The sequence below is a fragment of the Protopterus annectens genome, chromosome 6.part1 (genome assembly GCF_019279795.1).
Source record: "Protopterus annectens isolate FY-2018-M chromosome 6.part1, PAN1.0, whole genome shotgun sequence".
Taxonomy (NCBI): Eukaryota; Metazoa; Chordata; order Ceratodontiformes; family Protopteridae; genus Protopterus; species Protopterus annectens.
This window is the reverse complement of record NC_056738.1, coordinates 290637068-290652483: the sequence shown is the minus strand read 5'-3', so window position 1 is coordinate 290652483 and position 15416 is coordinate 290637068.

The window sequence follows — 15416 nt, the reverse complement described above, 5'->3', positions numbered from 1 at the left end:
GTTCATCCCTGGGCCACATGAAAATATTCCCTGTACAGAAATCGCCTCTATCTCTAATTATTTTCCCCACCTTCACTTTCTGTAGTTTGTTTTCATAATGTAACAAGGAGCCCATAATTTCTTCCATATATTCATCTATAACCTTAACTGGAAAGTTATTGCACGGTCTCTTATAAAGTACATTGATGTTACCCACGGAGTTAGCCATCTCTCTCTCGGCCGCTGAGATTAATGCACGCAAATACCCAAAACTGGCTTGTAAATTAATCCTCTGCCATTCTTCTAGTAACTGATTGTCCCCATTATGAAATGAGGGCATTTTGAGTATGCGTAATCCTCGAGGTATGATCTGTTCTCTTAAACATACCTCGAGATGATATTTCTCAAATTGGCTCCTTTTTAACTTATACAGTTCTTTTTTTAGGGCAAACAGTTCAGTTTTTAGTGCTATAACATTGTATGAGACACTGTTGGTGTTGTCCAGAACCATAGCAGAACAATTCATAAGTGGATTTTCCTTCTTATTAATATCAGTCAAATAGTTGTCTAACTTCTTACTGTATACTCTCTCCAAGGGTGTAGAATTGGTAGTATCCAAGGTAATAATGTCTTCAGCCATCTTAGTGGGTTCTCTGGCAGCCAAAAACTGACTAAAGAACAAAAAACAACCTGCCAAAAAGAGACCTGCCAAAAAGAGAACACCCACTGAAACGTCTCCAAAGAACTGTAGACAAATAATGTAAAATAAAACAGAGACGCAGACAGCTGTAAAATCCAGGATAGGCCTTTACTGAGTGCAAAACACAAGCGCTTTCACAATCTAGCTTCTTCAGGTGTAACAAAGCACTTAAAACAGACACACCTATATACTCACTGCATATCACGTCTGAAGTCATATGACTAAGCATCACTAAAGCAAATCCTTTAAAGCTATACTAACATGAATTATATTCTAACTAACTAGATGTAAAAGACAATATTTATACAAGACAATGATAAAAATTACGATGACAAAAAATACTATATTCCTTCGTAAATAAATACATATAAATATGTAAACATTATATATCAATAAATAATATATTTTAATAACCAATTCCTAACCTGCAAAAAACAAATAAATAATTCATATATCAAAGTTTCATATATAAAAACACATATAAACCTATGACTTTATCTGCGAAGAGGCCTCATTTTAAGTTTCGGTCTCAGGGGAATACATTCATTTAGGCCATGTCCTTCTGTACCCATCAATTTAGTTATCCACATGGCTTCTACACTTTCTGTCCTGTTGCAGATATCTCCCCTTCTTATATTCTCCTGCAACAGGGCTATGACTCTGAATCTAAAAATGTGGGTCATATCAGTATTCATAACTTGTCTGGCTAAAGCATTCACCTTATTATCCTTCCTAATATTATAGACATGCTTTCTGATGCGTTCCTTTAAACTCCTATCTGTCTTCCCAACATAGAATTTGGCACATACACAGCAATTGGCTAAGTAAACTACATGTCGGCTCAGACAGTCAGCTCTAATGTCAAAATGAAAATCTCGATCCAAATCTGGATGGTAAAAGCGATCACTAGTGTCTATATACTGGCACCAATTGCAACTGCCACAAGGTCTCGTCCCTCCTCTACCATTGCTCATCTGCCCATCTCTCGGATAACAGAGTCTCCTCTTCGGAGATCTATTGTTCCTGAAACTAAATCTGGGTACTGTGTCCACCAAGCCAGCTACCTCATGATCAGTCAGCAGAATTTGCCAATGTTTCTTAACTATTTCAGTGTACTTGTGTACATCAGCGGTGTATTTCAAGGACATCCTAAGTTTATAATTGGTGGATGCCTCTTGTCTTTCACTTCCATGATTAAACTTCCTTGAAAAATATGGCATGGCTTGATCTTTTCTCCTACCTACTGCTTGCGGTACATATTTCCTAAGAGTATTATCATTGTATCCCCTGTCTCCCAAATACACCATCACTTTCTCCACTTCATTGCTGAAGTCCTCATCTCTCACATTGAGCCTAGAGGCTCTCATCACTTGATTGGTTATTACATTTTTAAAAATATGTGGTGGATGCGCGCTGCTCCTATGCAATAAATGATTTACATGGCAGTCCTTCCTGTATTGTTTGGTGTACACTCCACCTTCAATACATTTAACTATCTCCACATCCAAAAAATCCATATTATTTTTTGAAGACCTATGAGTAAATTGTAAAAACGATGTGCTCATGTTTATAAATTCTAAAAAATCAGATAGCTGCTGTTCACTGCCTCCACACACAATAAAGACATCATCTACAAATCTACGGTAAAAAGGGAGTAAATGAATATTAATGTACTATGCCTTGGAGTAAGCACCTCATTGGTTCATTCAAGCTTTTTTTAAAGTTGTTTCAGGTTTCAACTTTGTTACTTAAGAAGTTATCCTGTGACCGTTTTTACCATTTCACACTGAGCTAATCGGAGGAAGTCGGAGGACGGGCTCTGAGCTAACTAATCTGTGATATATAACATAAAGTATCCTGTTTTTTGCTTATTTCTGAGTTATTTATAGCACTTTTATTTTACTCACTGTGTGTGAGGTATTAAGTAGAATTTTCTAGAATTGTTAAGCATCTGGTTGGGTTTGTTCTGATTTCCTGCTAGGAGTGTATCATATAACTATTTTGCATTTAAAAGCATTCTCTAGAGTTTCATTGATCCTTTATCTGTTTAAACATTTCTGCAGTTTTTTTTCTACCTAAGTAGTGTTGGTAGTGTAGCATTGTCCATATTCAGGCTTGTTTTCTGGGCCTAGTTGTTTGTTAGTAGAGGCTCTGTGTCTGAGCACATGTTCCAAGCCATCATAGCTTAGCCAAGGCCAGTGTAACATTTCAGTGAGAGTGAATTGTTTGTGGTCATTGGCTGACTGAGTTTGCTTGAACTAGGCCTTGGAATAAGCACCTTGTTCATTCTTTCAAGCTTTTTTTAAAGTTGTTTCAGGTTTCAACTTTGTTACTTAAGAAGTTAATTTGTGACTGCTTCTGCCATTTCACACTGAGCTAATCAGAGGAAGTTGTAGGAAGGGCTCTGAGATAACTAACCTGTGATATATAACATTAAGATCCATTTTTTTTTTGCTTATTTCTGAGTTATTTATAGCACTTTTATTTTACTCACTGTGTGTGAGGTATTACATAGACTTTTCTACAATTGTTAAGCATCTGGTTGGGTTTGTTTACTCTGATTTCCTGCTAGGAGTGTATCATATATCTTGTTTGCATTTAAAAGTATTCTCTAGAGTCTCCTTGATCCTTTATCTGTTTCAACATTTCTGCAGTTTTGTCTACCTAAGTAGTGTTGGTGGTATAGCATTGTCCATATTCAGGCTTGTGTTTTGGGCCTATTTTTTGTTAGTAGAGGCGGTGTGTCTGAGCACATATCCCAGGCCATCATAGCTTAGCCAAGGCCTTTATAACATTTCAGTGATAGTGAATTGTTTGTGGTCATTGGATGACTGGGGTTGCCTGGACTATACCTTGGAGTAAGCACCACACTGGTTCTTTCAAGCTTTTTTTGAAGTAGTTTCAGGTTTCAACTTTGTTACTTAAGAAGTTAACTTGTGACTGTTTCTGCCATTTCACACTGAGCTAATCAGAGGAAGTTGTAGGAAGGGCTTTGAGCTAACTAATCTGTGATATATAACATTAAGTATCCTGTTTTTTGCTTATTTCTGAGTTATCTATAGCACTTTTATTTTACTCACTGTGTGTGAGGTATTAAGTAGAATGTTCTACAATTGTTAAACATCTGGTTGGGTTTTTTTGTTCTGATTCCTGCTAGGAGTGTATCATATAACTTGTTTGCATTGAAAAGCATTCTCTACAGTCTCCTTGATCCTTTATCTTTTTAAACATTTCTGCAGTTTTGTCTACCTACGTAATGTTGGTAGTATAGCACTGTCCATATTCAGGCTTGTGCTTTGGGCCTATGTGTTTGTTAGTAGAGGCTGTGCGTCTGAGCACATTTCCCAGGCCATCATAGCTTAGCCAAGGCCATTATAGCATTTCAGTGAGAGGGATTTTTTGTGGTCATTGGCTGACTGGGGTTGCCTGGACTATGCCTTGGAGTAATCACCTCATTGGTTCTTTTAAGCTTTTTTTTAAAGTTGTTTCAGGTTTCAACTTTGTTACTTAAGAAGTTAACTTGTGACTGTTTCTGCCATTTCACACTGAGCTAATCGGAGGAAGGGCTCTGAGCTAACTAATCTATGATATATAGCCTGATGAGCCTGGTCTGCAAGGCTATGGAGCATATCATCATGGAACTTATAAACAATGACACTGGTAATCTCCAAACTCTGGACCCTACCCAGTTCGGGTTTGTAAAAGGCAGATGATGTCTCCTAAACCTCATAGACTTCTTTGAAGCAGTCACCAAAGCCATAGATGAGGATAAGGTGGTTCACACAGCCTATCTAGATCCCGCCAAGGCTTTCAACACCATCCCCCCTCTGGAATTATAGACAAACTCACTAAACTGGGTATAAATCCCTATGTCACAAGATGGGTTGCCAACTGGCTCACTGACAGAACCCACACTGTGAAAGTAGCAGACTCTAAATCCATCTTCAGACCAGTGACAAGTGGAATACCACAGGGTTCAGTCCTAGGTCCTCTCCTGTTTTCTATCTACTTCTCTGAAGAACAGACTAACACAGAAGGTCTTTGGCTAACAAAGTTCGCAGATGACTGCAAACTAGGAGCCATAATCAAAACTCCTAATGATGTGGACATCCTACAAAAGGGCCTCACTGAGACAGATGCCTGGTGTCAAAGCCATGGCCTCAAGCTCAGTGCCAAAAAGTGCATTGTCATCCCTTTTGGTAAAAACTCTGTACCCATGAACTACCACATAGGCGGTAGTCTACTTAACACTGAAAGTGTGATAAGAGACCTTGGGACACAGGTGGACAGTAGTCTCTCCTTTGATAATCACATCGCCACAGTAGTCAGGAAATCCTTCTATGTGGCACACCTCATCACAAAAGGTTTCTCATCCAGGAAAAAAGAAGTCATTGTTCCCCACTACTCATCACTCATTAGACCCATTATAGAGTACAACGCCCCTTTTGGTATGTACCTCACAAGACATCTACAACTGGAAAGGCCACAGAAATACCTCACAAAGAGGATTATTGGCCTCAAACAGATGCCCTACACAGACCATCTCAAAAAACTCCAGCTTTACTCTGTCACATATCGCCTACTCAGAGGTGATCTCTGCCTAACATACAAAGCTATGTCAAATCCAGAGCTGTTGGACATGCTCCACGTAAAGAAATCCCAATCCGTCTGAGCAACACGCTCTAGGGACCTAAACCTTGTCACCACATTAAACAGAACATGCTAGAGGGATAGATTCCTGTCCCCAACACTTTCCATACTCTGGAACAAACTACCTATCTATATCAAACAAAGCTCCTCATTAGCATTCTTAAAGAAAAATCTTGATGATTGGATGGGAAATAGGAAATTCACCCCAGGGATCACTTCTGTGGCTCTGCTTGACAGGGGCACAGGAAAATAATTTTCTTGGGTGGCAAAAGCCAGGGTACCGTTTGGCTAGGCTTATATAGGCCCTAGAGCCAATAGCCTAGTACCTACCTATGAACCTATGACTGAGTTTGCAGATGACTGCAAGCTGGGGACTATCATTGTCTCCCTTGCAGACACTAACATTCTTCTAGAAGGCCGATCTCTGAATAACAAATGGTGCTTCAACTACCTAATCTTTCCTAGTGCAAATATTTATTTATTTATTTAACTTTAATGAGTGTGGAAATGAACTTATCTAATTACCTTTTTCAGTCACATCCAGGCAAAAATGCTGAAACAGGTGAAATAAAAAGCAAATGCATATGTACACATAACAAAAAAAAATCAGTAACCTCAGTTACATTATATACAATATCAACATTATTTTGAGTAATATATATTAAAAATGCATTTCTTGCAGTTGAGGGTTAAGAAGATGCAACAAGGAGGTTGGTTGTAAATAAAGAGGAACATATTTTGGAAATATGTCACCCATTGTCAGTAAAATAGTTACAGATGTCTTCCATGGAAAAAAGAAAAGCTTTACCTCTGGCTATGAATTAGAGGCATGAAAAAGAAGCATACAATAAACTATAAAGAAAACAGCATATCAAAATTTAGTATGGTCAATTCATAAAAACTTTGCTGGCCACCATATGCTTCTTATAGCTGTAAGCAACATAAATAATATAAAATAAGCCAAGGTTTGGATGGCTGACAGAGCATTTTGTACTTTTACTCCACTTGTTTGCAGCTTTTTACAGTCTGCACATCCTTAGGTGTCATGCTATGATGTTTGCCTTTGAGACAAGTTAATGAGAAGCTACATATAAGTGATATACAAGGTCGCCCTGGACTGTTGATGACCAGCATTTGTCATTGCTACCAAAATGTGTAATTTGAGATTTTAGAAGGCACCATTGTACACAGCACACATCTGCAAAAGCCATAATGAAAGGTGATAACTTTCAGCAGTCAAATCATGAAAGATAATCCAGTGTAATATGCATGGCTGTCACATGTGTGTGATTTGAGTAGTGCGGTGTCCCATCTGCAAAGTTATTTGGCACATCAGAATGGACACCTATGTGTAATATACAGATCTGTCAAATGTATGTGGTATCCCATTCACACAATTACCTGGCAGCACTGACACATGTGACACCATGCAGTTTATCTAAGAAATTTGCAGTAATAATAAAATCTGTGCCTGGCCTGAATCTAAATGTAGTACAGTGGTTCACAGACAGTTATTCTGATGCATGAAATTCCAATTCGTCAGCAAAGAAATGGATGTGTAGATGTAATCGTGCAATTTTTCCAATCTTTTATGTGCATGTGAACATGCTATCTTTATTCTGCCCAGCACTCACAATTAGGTGCATGGATAGCATAACTATCTCAAGGCCAGCCTTAGCTGGCCTCCTAAAACTAAATGTTAATTTTTGCAGTTGCTGCTGGCAGAGTTGAATGTGATCAAGTGCCAGAGACTGAATGTGCACAGTGGACTTTCTCCATTCCTTCTACCCCATGAGTCAAGTGTCAAATGTTACTGCATGATACATCTACTTGAGGCTATGGACAGACATGCACTGCAGAAGTTTGCTACAGTTGCAAAGTATCCCATTAGTTGCTCCACTTGAATAACACTGATGTGTGAATACAAATTCCCTTGAATGTATGGATATTTTCGTTGCACACCATGTCTGACATATATTGTAGCTACAGTATCCTTACTGCACCATACTACCTTGGTAACATCTTTGCTTCTCTTACTTGCTTTACCTTTGTATCCCTCATGACTGCTTCTTCATCTGCTGTTTGCCATAGCTCACCAATGCAAAACATTGTGAAGCCTCACATATGTATATCTAGACCAATAACTCTAGCACACTGAAATCTATTTTGGATTTGTGCATACTACATGCATGTGTAACAGCAGGAAGTAATTTGACTATGCTCTCAGTTTGCACTAACCAAACCCATTATTACTAGCTGCCATTATTTTTTCACATTACTTGTTTTGCACTGTGGTTCTGACAGTATGTATCTCATACTGCGGATGTGCTCCTGTGCCTGATTTCCTAAAGGTCAGTGTACAGTGTAGTCACTTAATTAAAAAAAAGTATGTGCTATACGGCTTCATCTTTATATTAAATGAGGAACCTCTGCTGATCAAATAAATTGGCATAAATAATACTAAAATCACATTTGGACATTTTTTTTCTCAATTAGGCAGGCATATAAAAATGATCTAAAATATAAATTAAATCAATTTAAGTGTCAGCAATATTAATATATAGTAAAGCAGAAACAAATCCTCAAATAAGGTATGTATAATAAAAGAAAAAATTAATTGCATTTAGCAAACATTGTAGATATACAAATTTGAATGTTTAAAGTACACTTACAAAATATGACTCTGAAAACATACCTCATCTAGAATTTCCAGTTATACACCTATGTTATGCTATTACCCATGTGATGTTATAGTAAATTAATTTCATACAATATAGTTGAAAATGATCCCACAAACAATTTAAAAGACTGGACAACCTTTTCTGTGTACAGAAGTCTTTCCCCGGACACAAACACAAGACTTTCATACCACCAACTTCTTTGATCAAGAATTCTAGACAAAAACAAAAGTAATGGGCACACAAAGGCTCAGAATACGGAGCAATTCTTAAACTAATTCATCTAGAGATTTAGCAGTACAACAATTTTTGCATCACTGTGCATTTTCTGAATAATGTCTGGTATTACTGACTGACTGTAATTTACCAGAAAATCAGAATTTTATAAGGGACTGGTAAAATGCATGAGGTAAAATAAAGGATGTTTCACAAAATCAGGGACAGTCAAGAACTATGCCATACATAAAGCCTCTTTTTTTTTTCTTCTTTCGGCTTTTCCCAGTTAGGGGTCGCCACAGCAGAATTCCGGTCCGCTAATGATTGGCAGTAGATTTTTACGGTGCCGAGTTGCCAGCCTGATGCCCAACCTTCAATGAAGGCACGCCCATTCACACATGTCTTCGAAGCGCCACTCGACCACCGGGAAGACATGCAGACTCCACACAGAAAGCGCTCCAGCCAAGAATTGAACGGGAGTACCTCTTGCTGTGAGGCAACAACGCTATCGCTGCACCACCACAGCAACTACAATTAGTGAAAAAATAGGGAAAAGACATAATGGGATATAATGAAACTCAAATCTAATGAAGAATGACCATTACACTGGCAATCGAATCCAGGAACTTTAATAGCATAAATAAAACATAACAAAGGTGAAGCACTTTCGTTGTGAGATATCTTCAGAACCATTGATTAAAAATGAGTTTGCATCTAATAAAAATAATTAAACAAACACACTCCCTCAAACACAACCGATCACGTATCACCATATGGACCCTGAAACCAATAAAATCGCATAATAATGCAGCCAGTGATTTGCAAAAGAACATACTGTAGAATTATGTTTACCACCAATCACAGAATTCAGGGAATCACTGAATCACAGCATCAATCACATTCAACCAATAACTCTGTAGACCGTGTTTTGTGATAGGACAAAACGTATGAGCTTCAACCAATTTTTAAAAAAATCTTTTTCATTGGCTGCATGTAAAATTAATTTTTAATCAATGGTTCTAAAAATGTCTCTTGACAAAAGTGCTTAACCTTTGTTTTAATCTTTGTTATGTTTTATTTATGCTATTAAAGTCCCTGGATTCGATTGTGAGTGTACTTGCCATTCTTTATTTTATTTTGGTTTTATTAAGATTTTAGACCCACAACCTGCTTTTTGTGCAAGTATTTTTTGAAACTCAAATCTGTCAGCACAGAGGATGAAGGTTATGAACTGTTAATGAGCCTCTTATGGTAAACAAGAGTACAGGGTTTGATTTCTTCCACCTCCATCTGCCCACTGTTGTGCGACTCTGAGCAAATCACTTTACCAAACAGTGCTTCTGGGTCACCCTTGAAAAACTAACTCAAAATAATATTAGTGTATGGTAAATTAGAAACAAATCAAGTAAATTCAGCATAATAAAACTAAAATTAGGGTAGCACACTGGAGAAGCAGTTTGCAATGTCATCTTATAGCAAGAGGTTCTTCTGTTCGATTCTCATATGGTGTGCCTTCTGCACAATGTCTGCATGTCCCACCTGTGTTCATGAGGGTTTTCTCTGAGTGTTCTGCCCCCCCCTTCACACACATTCCAAAGATATACAGTAGGCAGATTAGACTCTGTATATTGACTGTAGGTGTTAGTGTATATGTGTGTGGTATGGAAGAACAACCACGGCAGGGATAGCCACCCGGCAGTGTAAACATTGACTATAGATGATGATCACAGTTGTTGTGATGCACCCCGTGTGCAAAAATGGGAAAAAGGGGGTTATGGATGGATGGAATAAAACCAAAACAGACTACATACATTGCAGAGGTAGCAACTCTGAATGCTCAAAATACACTTGGCAAAAATGAATTAATTGACTCAAAATAGTTTTGCATTTTACACCTAAGAAATTTAATTGCAGTTCTGATTTTACCCACATGACAGGTTACAGGAAATTAATTTCCCTTGCTAGATTTCTAAGTTATCCTTTTAGGAATTTTTAATGTAGAGGAGTGATGAAAAAGTGACAGCTACAGTTTACAGGATAAAGATGAACCGAGCCAGTAACACAACAATTCCAAGGCAGTGTAGAAGCAGAACCACGTAGTCAGGATAAATAAATGAATGAATGAATAATTTTTAATCCAAGTACACAAAATGCAGACAATGTTCTTGTCGCAAGTCACAAACAATCAAAGTTGAGTATTAATAGTGTGTTGAAGTTAAGACAGGCTAAGTTATGATGGCACTGTCAAAGTATGATTATCACAATATGTTATATTTTCCATTAGCTTACATAGTATACAATGGGTAGGGGGGACTATTTATTAGACAAATAAATATGAGAATCTAATTTAAACATTTTTTTTTTACATTTTTAGTATCATGTATTTATTATATCATAAATTCATATTACACGTTTTTATGTTATGACAGTAAAATTTAATACAGCTTTGTAACACTATTTAATTAGATTGATAAAATTACTTGTATTTAAAGTGTTTATTTTTGATTACTATGGGGATGATAGGTCTCTTTAAGAATCAATTATTCAATTTTAAAAGTGAGTATTTAATGCATTAACACTATGGCTTTGTTCTGATGGAGCTTTGCATTTTACAAAGTGAAAGCACGCTCAACTTTGATTGTGACAAGAACATTGTCTGCATTTTGTTTGTGTCTTTTGGCTTTTCCTGGTTAGGGAGTCGCCACAGCGGAACTCCGGTCCGCTAATGATTGGTAGTTGATTTTTACGTGCCGAGTTACCAGCTCTGATGCACAACCTTCAATGAAGGTGCACCCATTCACACATGTCTCCATGCAGAAGACACTCTAGCTGAGAATCGAACCGGACAGTGTCTTACTGTGAGGTGACATTGCTACCGCAGCACCACCGCCGTGGCTAAGTTATTCATTAATTTATTCATCCTGACTACGTGGTTCAGCTTCTACACTGCCTTGGAATTGCTGTGTTACAGCTACAGTTTAAATAACATGCAAGAGATAATACAGCAGAAGCAACAATTGGCAGCAGAAATATCTGACAACTGAACTGAGAAAAATCAAGAAATAAGTTAGGTCATGAACTAACAACAATTATTCCTGGTTAATAATCACTCGTATGTGTATATCAAAGTGGACACAAAATTAAGTACCTTTTTGTACGTTACATGCAAAATCCTTACATCTAATGCACTAAATCACTATTCTGAAAATGACAGAAAACTGTATACTTTCACATACTGTATGTTTCTCAGGTGAGTTTGTTGGAGGAGAAAACCTTTGCCTACATGCTTTGTCTGAGTAGCTTTGATGGCTACATCAACACAATCTTAGAAGGAAAGCAGCCAATTTGAATGTTCTTTTACACATGCATGCTGTTTGATTATCTGGCAAACCAACAAGACTTCCCACTGGCTGCAGAATGCCTCGGGGTCTTGATCTACTGCTTAATAATAAGAAGGAGGAGGAGAAACACAAGAAATTCCAGAATCAACTTTTCTAAGCAAGATAAAAAAATACACCCTCAATGTGTTTTTGTTTCACTTCTTCATAATAACTAAATGTGTCAAGCAACTAGTAGAAAAGTATTTCTTAAATCTTCCTGCATATTTATTTGAGCTGAAAAGTGGAGTGAAGGGTTGGCTGAATATGTAATAAGGAAGGAGTGTTTTTAAGCAAACAGCTCTGGAAAACGTAAAGAAATTCTTGGGTGACTTCAGTTGGGAATACGCAGGACTACACTTAATGCAAATAACTGCGAAGTAAAACTTGTAAAGGAAATAGCGCTACTGAGTTTGAAGGTATGATAATCAAAAAACTAGGACTTCAAGGGCTATGAATGTATTTTTAGATACCGGGAGTAACATTAAGAATTAAATAAATGCTAACAATGTAGAAAATACTGTCATTGTCCTTTAAGTACCTTTTATTTATTTGTTTCTAATTGGCTCTTCTGTCTTACTGAAACAAGCTCTTCTGGTCTCTGTCTTGAGTAATTTCGCAGGCACAATAACAGACACTGTTGGAGGAGCCACTCATGATAGTAGGATGTTCAGGTCACCTGACCGGTTCCTTCTATTGTATTTCCTTTGGGACTTAAGATACAAAACACAAAAATAAAAAAAGCATGTATGTGTCGAAATGGGAAAATGTACTGCCAAGTGAAGTTCTCTCTCAAGTGTGTACCACTTTGGCAGTACATTTTATGCCCCTGCACCAAGGCCTAAATCCACCCATTAAAGGAGAGGTGAGGGAGGAAGTCTCCTACATGGAGGCTGCACAGATACCTCTTCTGTCTATTGGATTCCAGATGCCTTGGAATGTACATCTGGTGGAAAGAAGCTTCAGCCAGTGGTCTAAGCTTGACTCTTCTAGTGCGATTACTTGATGTGACGTCCTGTGTAGGTCATTTAATCAGACATTGTTCCGAGGCTGTCAGAAGTGATGCACTTGTATTCATTGGGTTTGCCTAATTAACAAAAGAATAACAATTATTTGGCAAGCAGGGTGCTAGGTTCACACAGGATCAAGATAAAAAAAAAAAAAAACAACAATGTAGTTAGCACGTGGAGGGACCATTGGCTTTAGAGACCCATGCATAGGAGGGAGGGGGTCATAGGCAATATTCATATCACTACCATTGCCTCCCTAATGCTAATTCTCCATTCACTCCATCACCACACACACACACACACACACACACACACACACACACACACACACACACACACACACACACACACACACACACACACACACAAAAAAAATTACTTAGTGCTGCTTTAAATGCAGCCCTCCCTGTCTAACAATATAATATGTTTCATTATGACCAAACCATTGCTGTAATCAAGGCAAAGAGGAGGCAGTGGTGGTTGCATCTGGGTGTAGGCATAGTAGTTTATCTTGTTGTTGATGTTTACCCTGTTTATCATGATTGAATCTTGGCAGTTTATTGGTTTGAATCATTCAAGTTAAAGGCAATGTAGCTACTTGTACAGATATATTAGAATGCTGTGAAGGCCATCACAGATGATAACAGCAAGAAGACAAAAGGACAGCAGACAATCAAGAGGAGAACCTTTATGACCATAGTAACAACTCTTGTCTTTCGGCTTTTCTCAGTGAGGGGTCACCACAGCGGAACTCTGGTCCACTAATGATTGGCAGTGGATTTCTACAGTGCCGAGTTGCCAGCCCAACACCCAACCTTCAAGGAAGGCACACCCATTTACGCATTTACTTACCTGCATGTCTTTAACTTCACTCAAATGTGGAGAGGGCATGCAGACTCCACACAGAAGGTGCTCCAGATGAGAATCGAACAACAGAACCTCTTGCTGTGAGGCGACAATGCTAACTGCTACACCATAGCAGATGATTAAGATCAAAGCCTGAAGAAGCATTCAGTCAACCTTAGGATAGGAGGTTGTGATACAGAAGGGGACACCTGGCAACTAACATTGGGCCACAGGTAATATTTGCTATGGGGAACGCTGTGTTAAAGGAATAGAGGAGTATGCAGATACGTGCTTTGATCATTTATTTATTTATTTAGAGAAGGAATGCATTGACAGGCTAATAGCCATAACAAAGGTGGAGTGAAAGAGGTGGCTGCCCCAGGCATAACATGTTAAGTAGTGAGGTCATTAGGTGGTGATGGTACGAGAATAGAATATTAGCATGATTTTATGAAGCTACAAAGATACTGCAGCTTCTTAAGAGTGCTCATACTGTATTTGAGATTGCAGCTGAAGTGCTGAAGCACTCTGTGTGTGGTGATTTACTTGCTGAAAGCAGCATGTTATGCTTTCTAAGCAGAAGTTTCCCTCTTACGGTGGATTTTTGTAGCATTCATGTTTCAAATACATAAGTGGGTTATGATCAGAGACACAGTAATGGTATTGCAGTTATGAATGTTGAAAAATATCTTGATAAGTGAACTAGATGATAGTTCAATTTACATTGTGGTGTATAATATTAAACTGCTGTACAAGAACTTGGTGACATAGTATAGTAATAGCTAAAATCATAGGCTTCCTACTATGTATTGCTTACTGAAAACTCAAAGATAATATATTTCCTTTCCAGGTAGACCCATCATATCTGGATGTGGTGACTACCTTGAAATAGTGGTTAAGCTTATCGATAATTTATTAATGTAGAAGGGAAAGCTGTTACCTTCTTGTATGTATGGCTCTGACATGCTTTTCCAAAAATAAAATCAGATTTATATAGGACATAGTTTGGATGGTGATTTTTGCAATAACAGGATAGGGGATAGTGTCAAAAGCCTTGGCAAGATCAAGATAAGCAGTGTGCACTGAGTTACCATTGTACATAGCAGCTGTACCTTTGTCAAAGAAGTTTACTAGTTTTGGAAAACAGGACCAACCCCCTAATGAAAGAAAACTGATTGAGGTCTAGATCAGAAAAAATGCCTGTGTCTGCTGAAATGACTTCTATCAGCTGTTCCATGGTTTTGCACTTAAACCTGGTAAGGCTGATAAGTCTATAATTCCCTGCATTAGCAGAGGTGCTGCACCTGTGTAGGAGAGTCACAGGGGCTGTTCTCCAGGCATCAGGCATAAACTCTATGTATAGGCTGTATCTGAACAGCTTAAGTAGGGATTTGGGTAGTGCATACTTGGCACTGATAAGAATGCAGCATGGTACATTGTATTGACCCATGGAAGTATTATTTTTTAATCATTGACAGGGAGAAACTATATTTTTGGAGACTGTGGAGACAACCATGTGGTTAGGTGGGGTGAAGCTGGCACTAAATTTGTCTGCTAATATACTGGCTATATCCTTAGGAATTATGGCTAGGCTTACTTAGGCCCTTGGGCTGATAGCCTAGTACCTACCTATGAACCTATGGAGTATGTCATATTATAGAGTTCAGTCATTGTTGTACATAATTCCTTAATTTCATGATATAACTGAAAAAAAGCCTTGTAGTTCCCTTTGATATCCATAGCAGCCTTTAAGCTCTAACTCTGCTTTACATTTTTCTAAGAGTGCTCTTTATATTCCTTTTTAGCATGTTTCAGTGAGGTCCTCAGATAAAAAAATAGGGATTTTGTTACAACTTTTCATAATTTTTCTTCTTTAGTAATCTTCTTCTTCTTTCGGCTTTTCCCTGTTAGGGGTCACCACAGCGGATCATCTGTCTGCTCATGATTAGCAGTGGAGTTT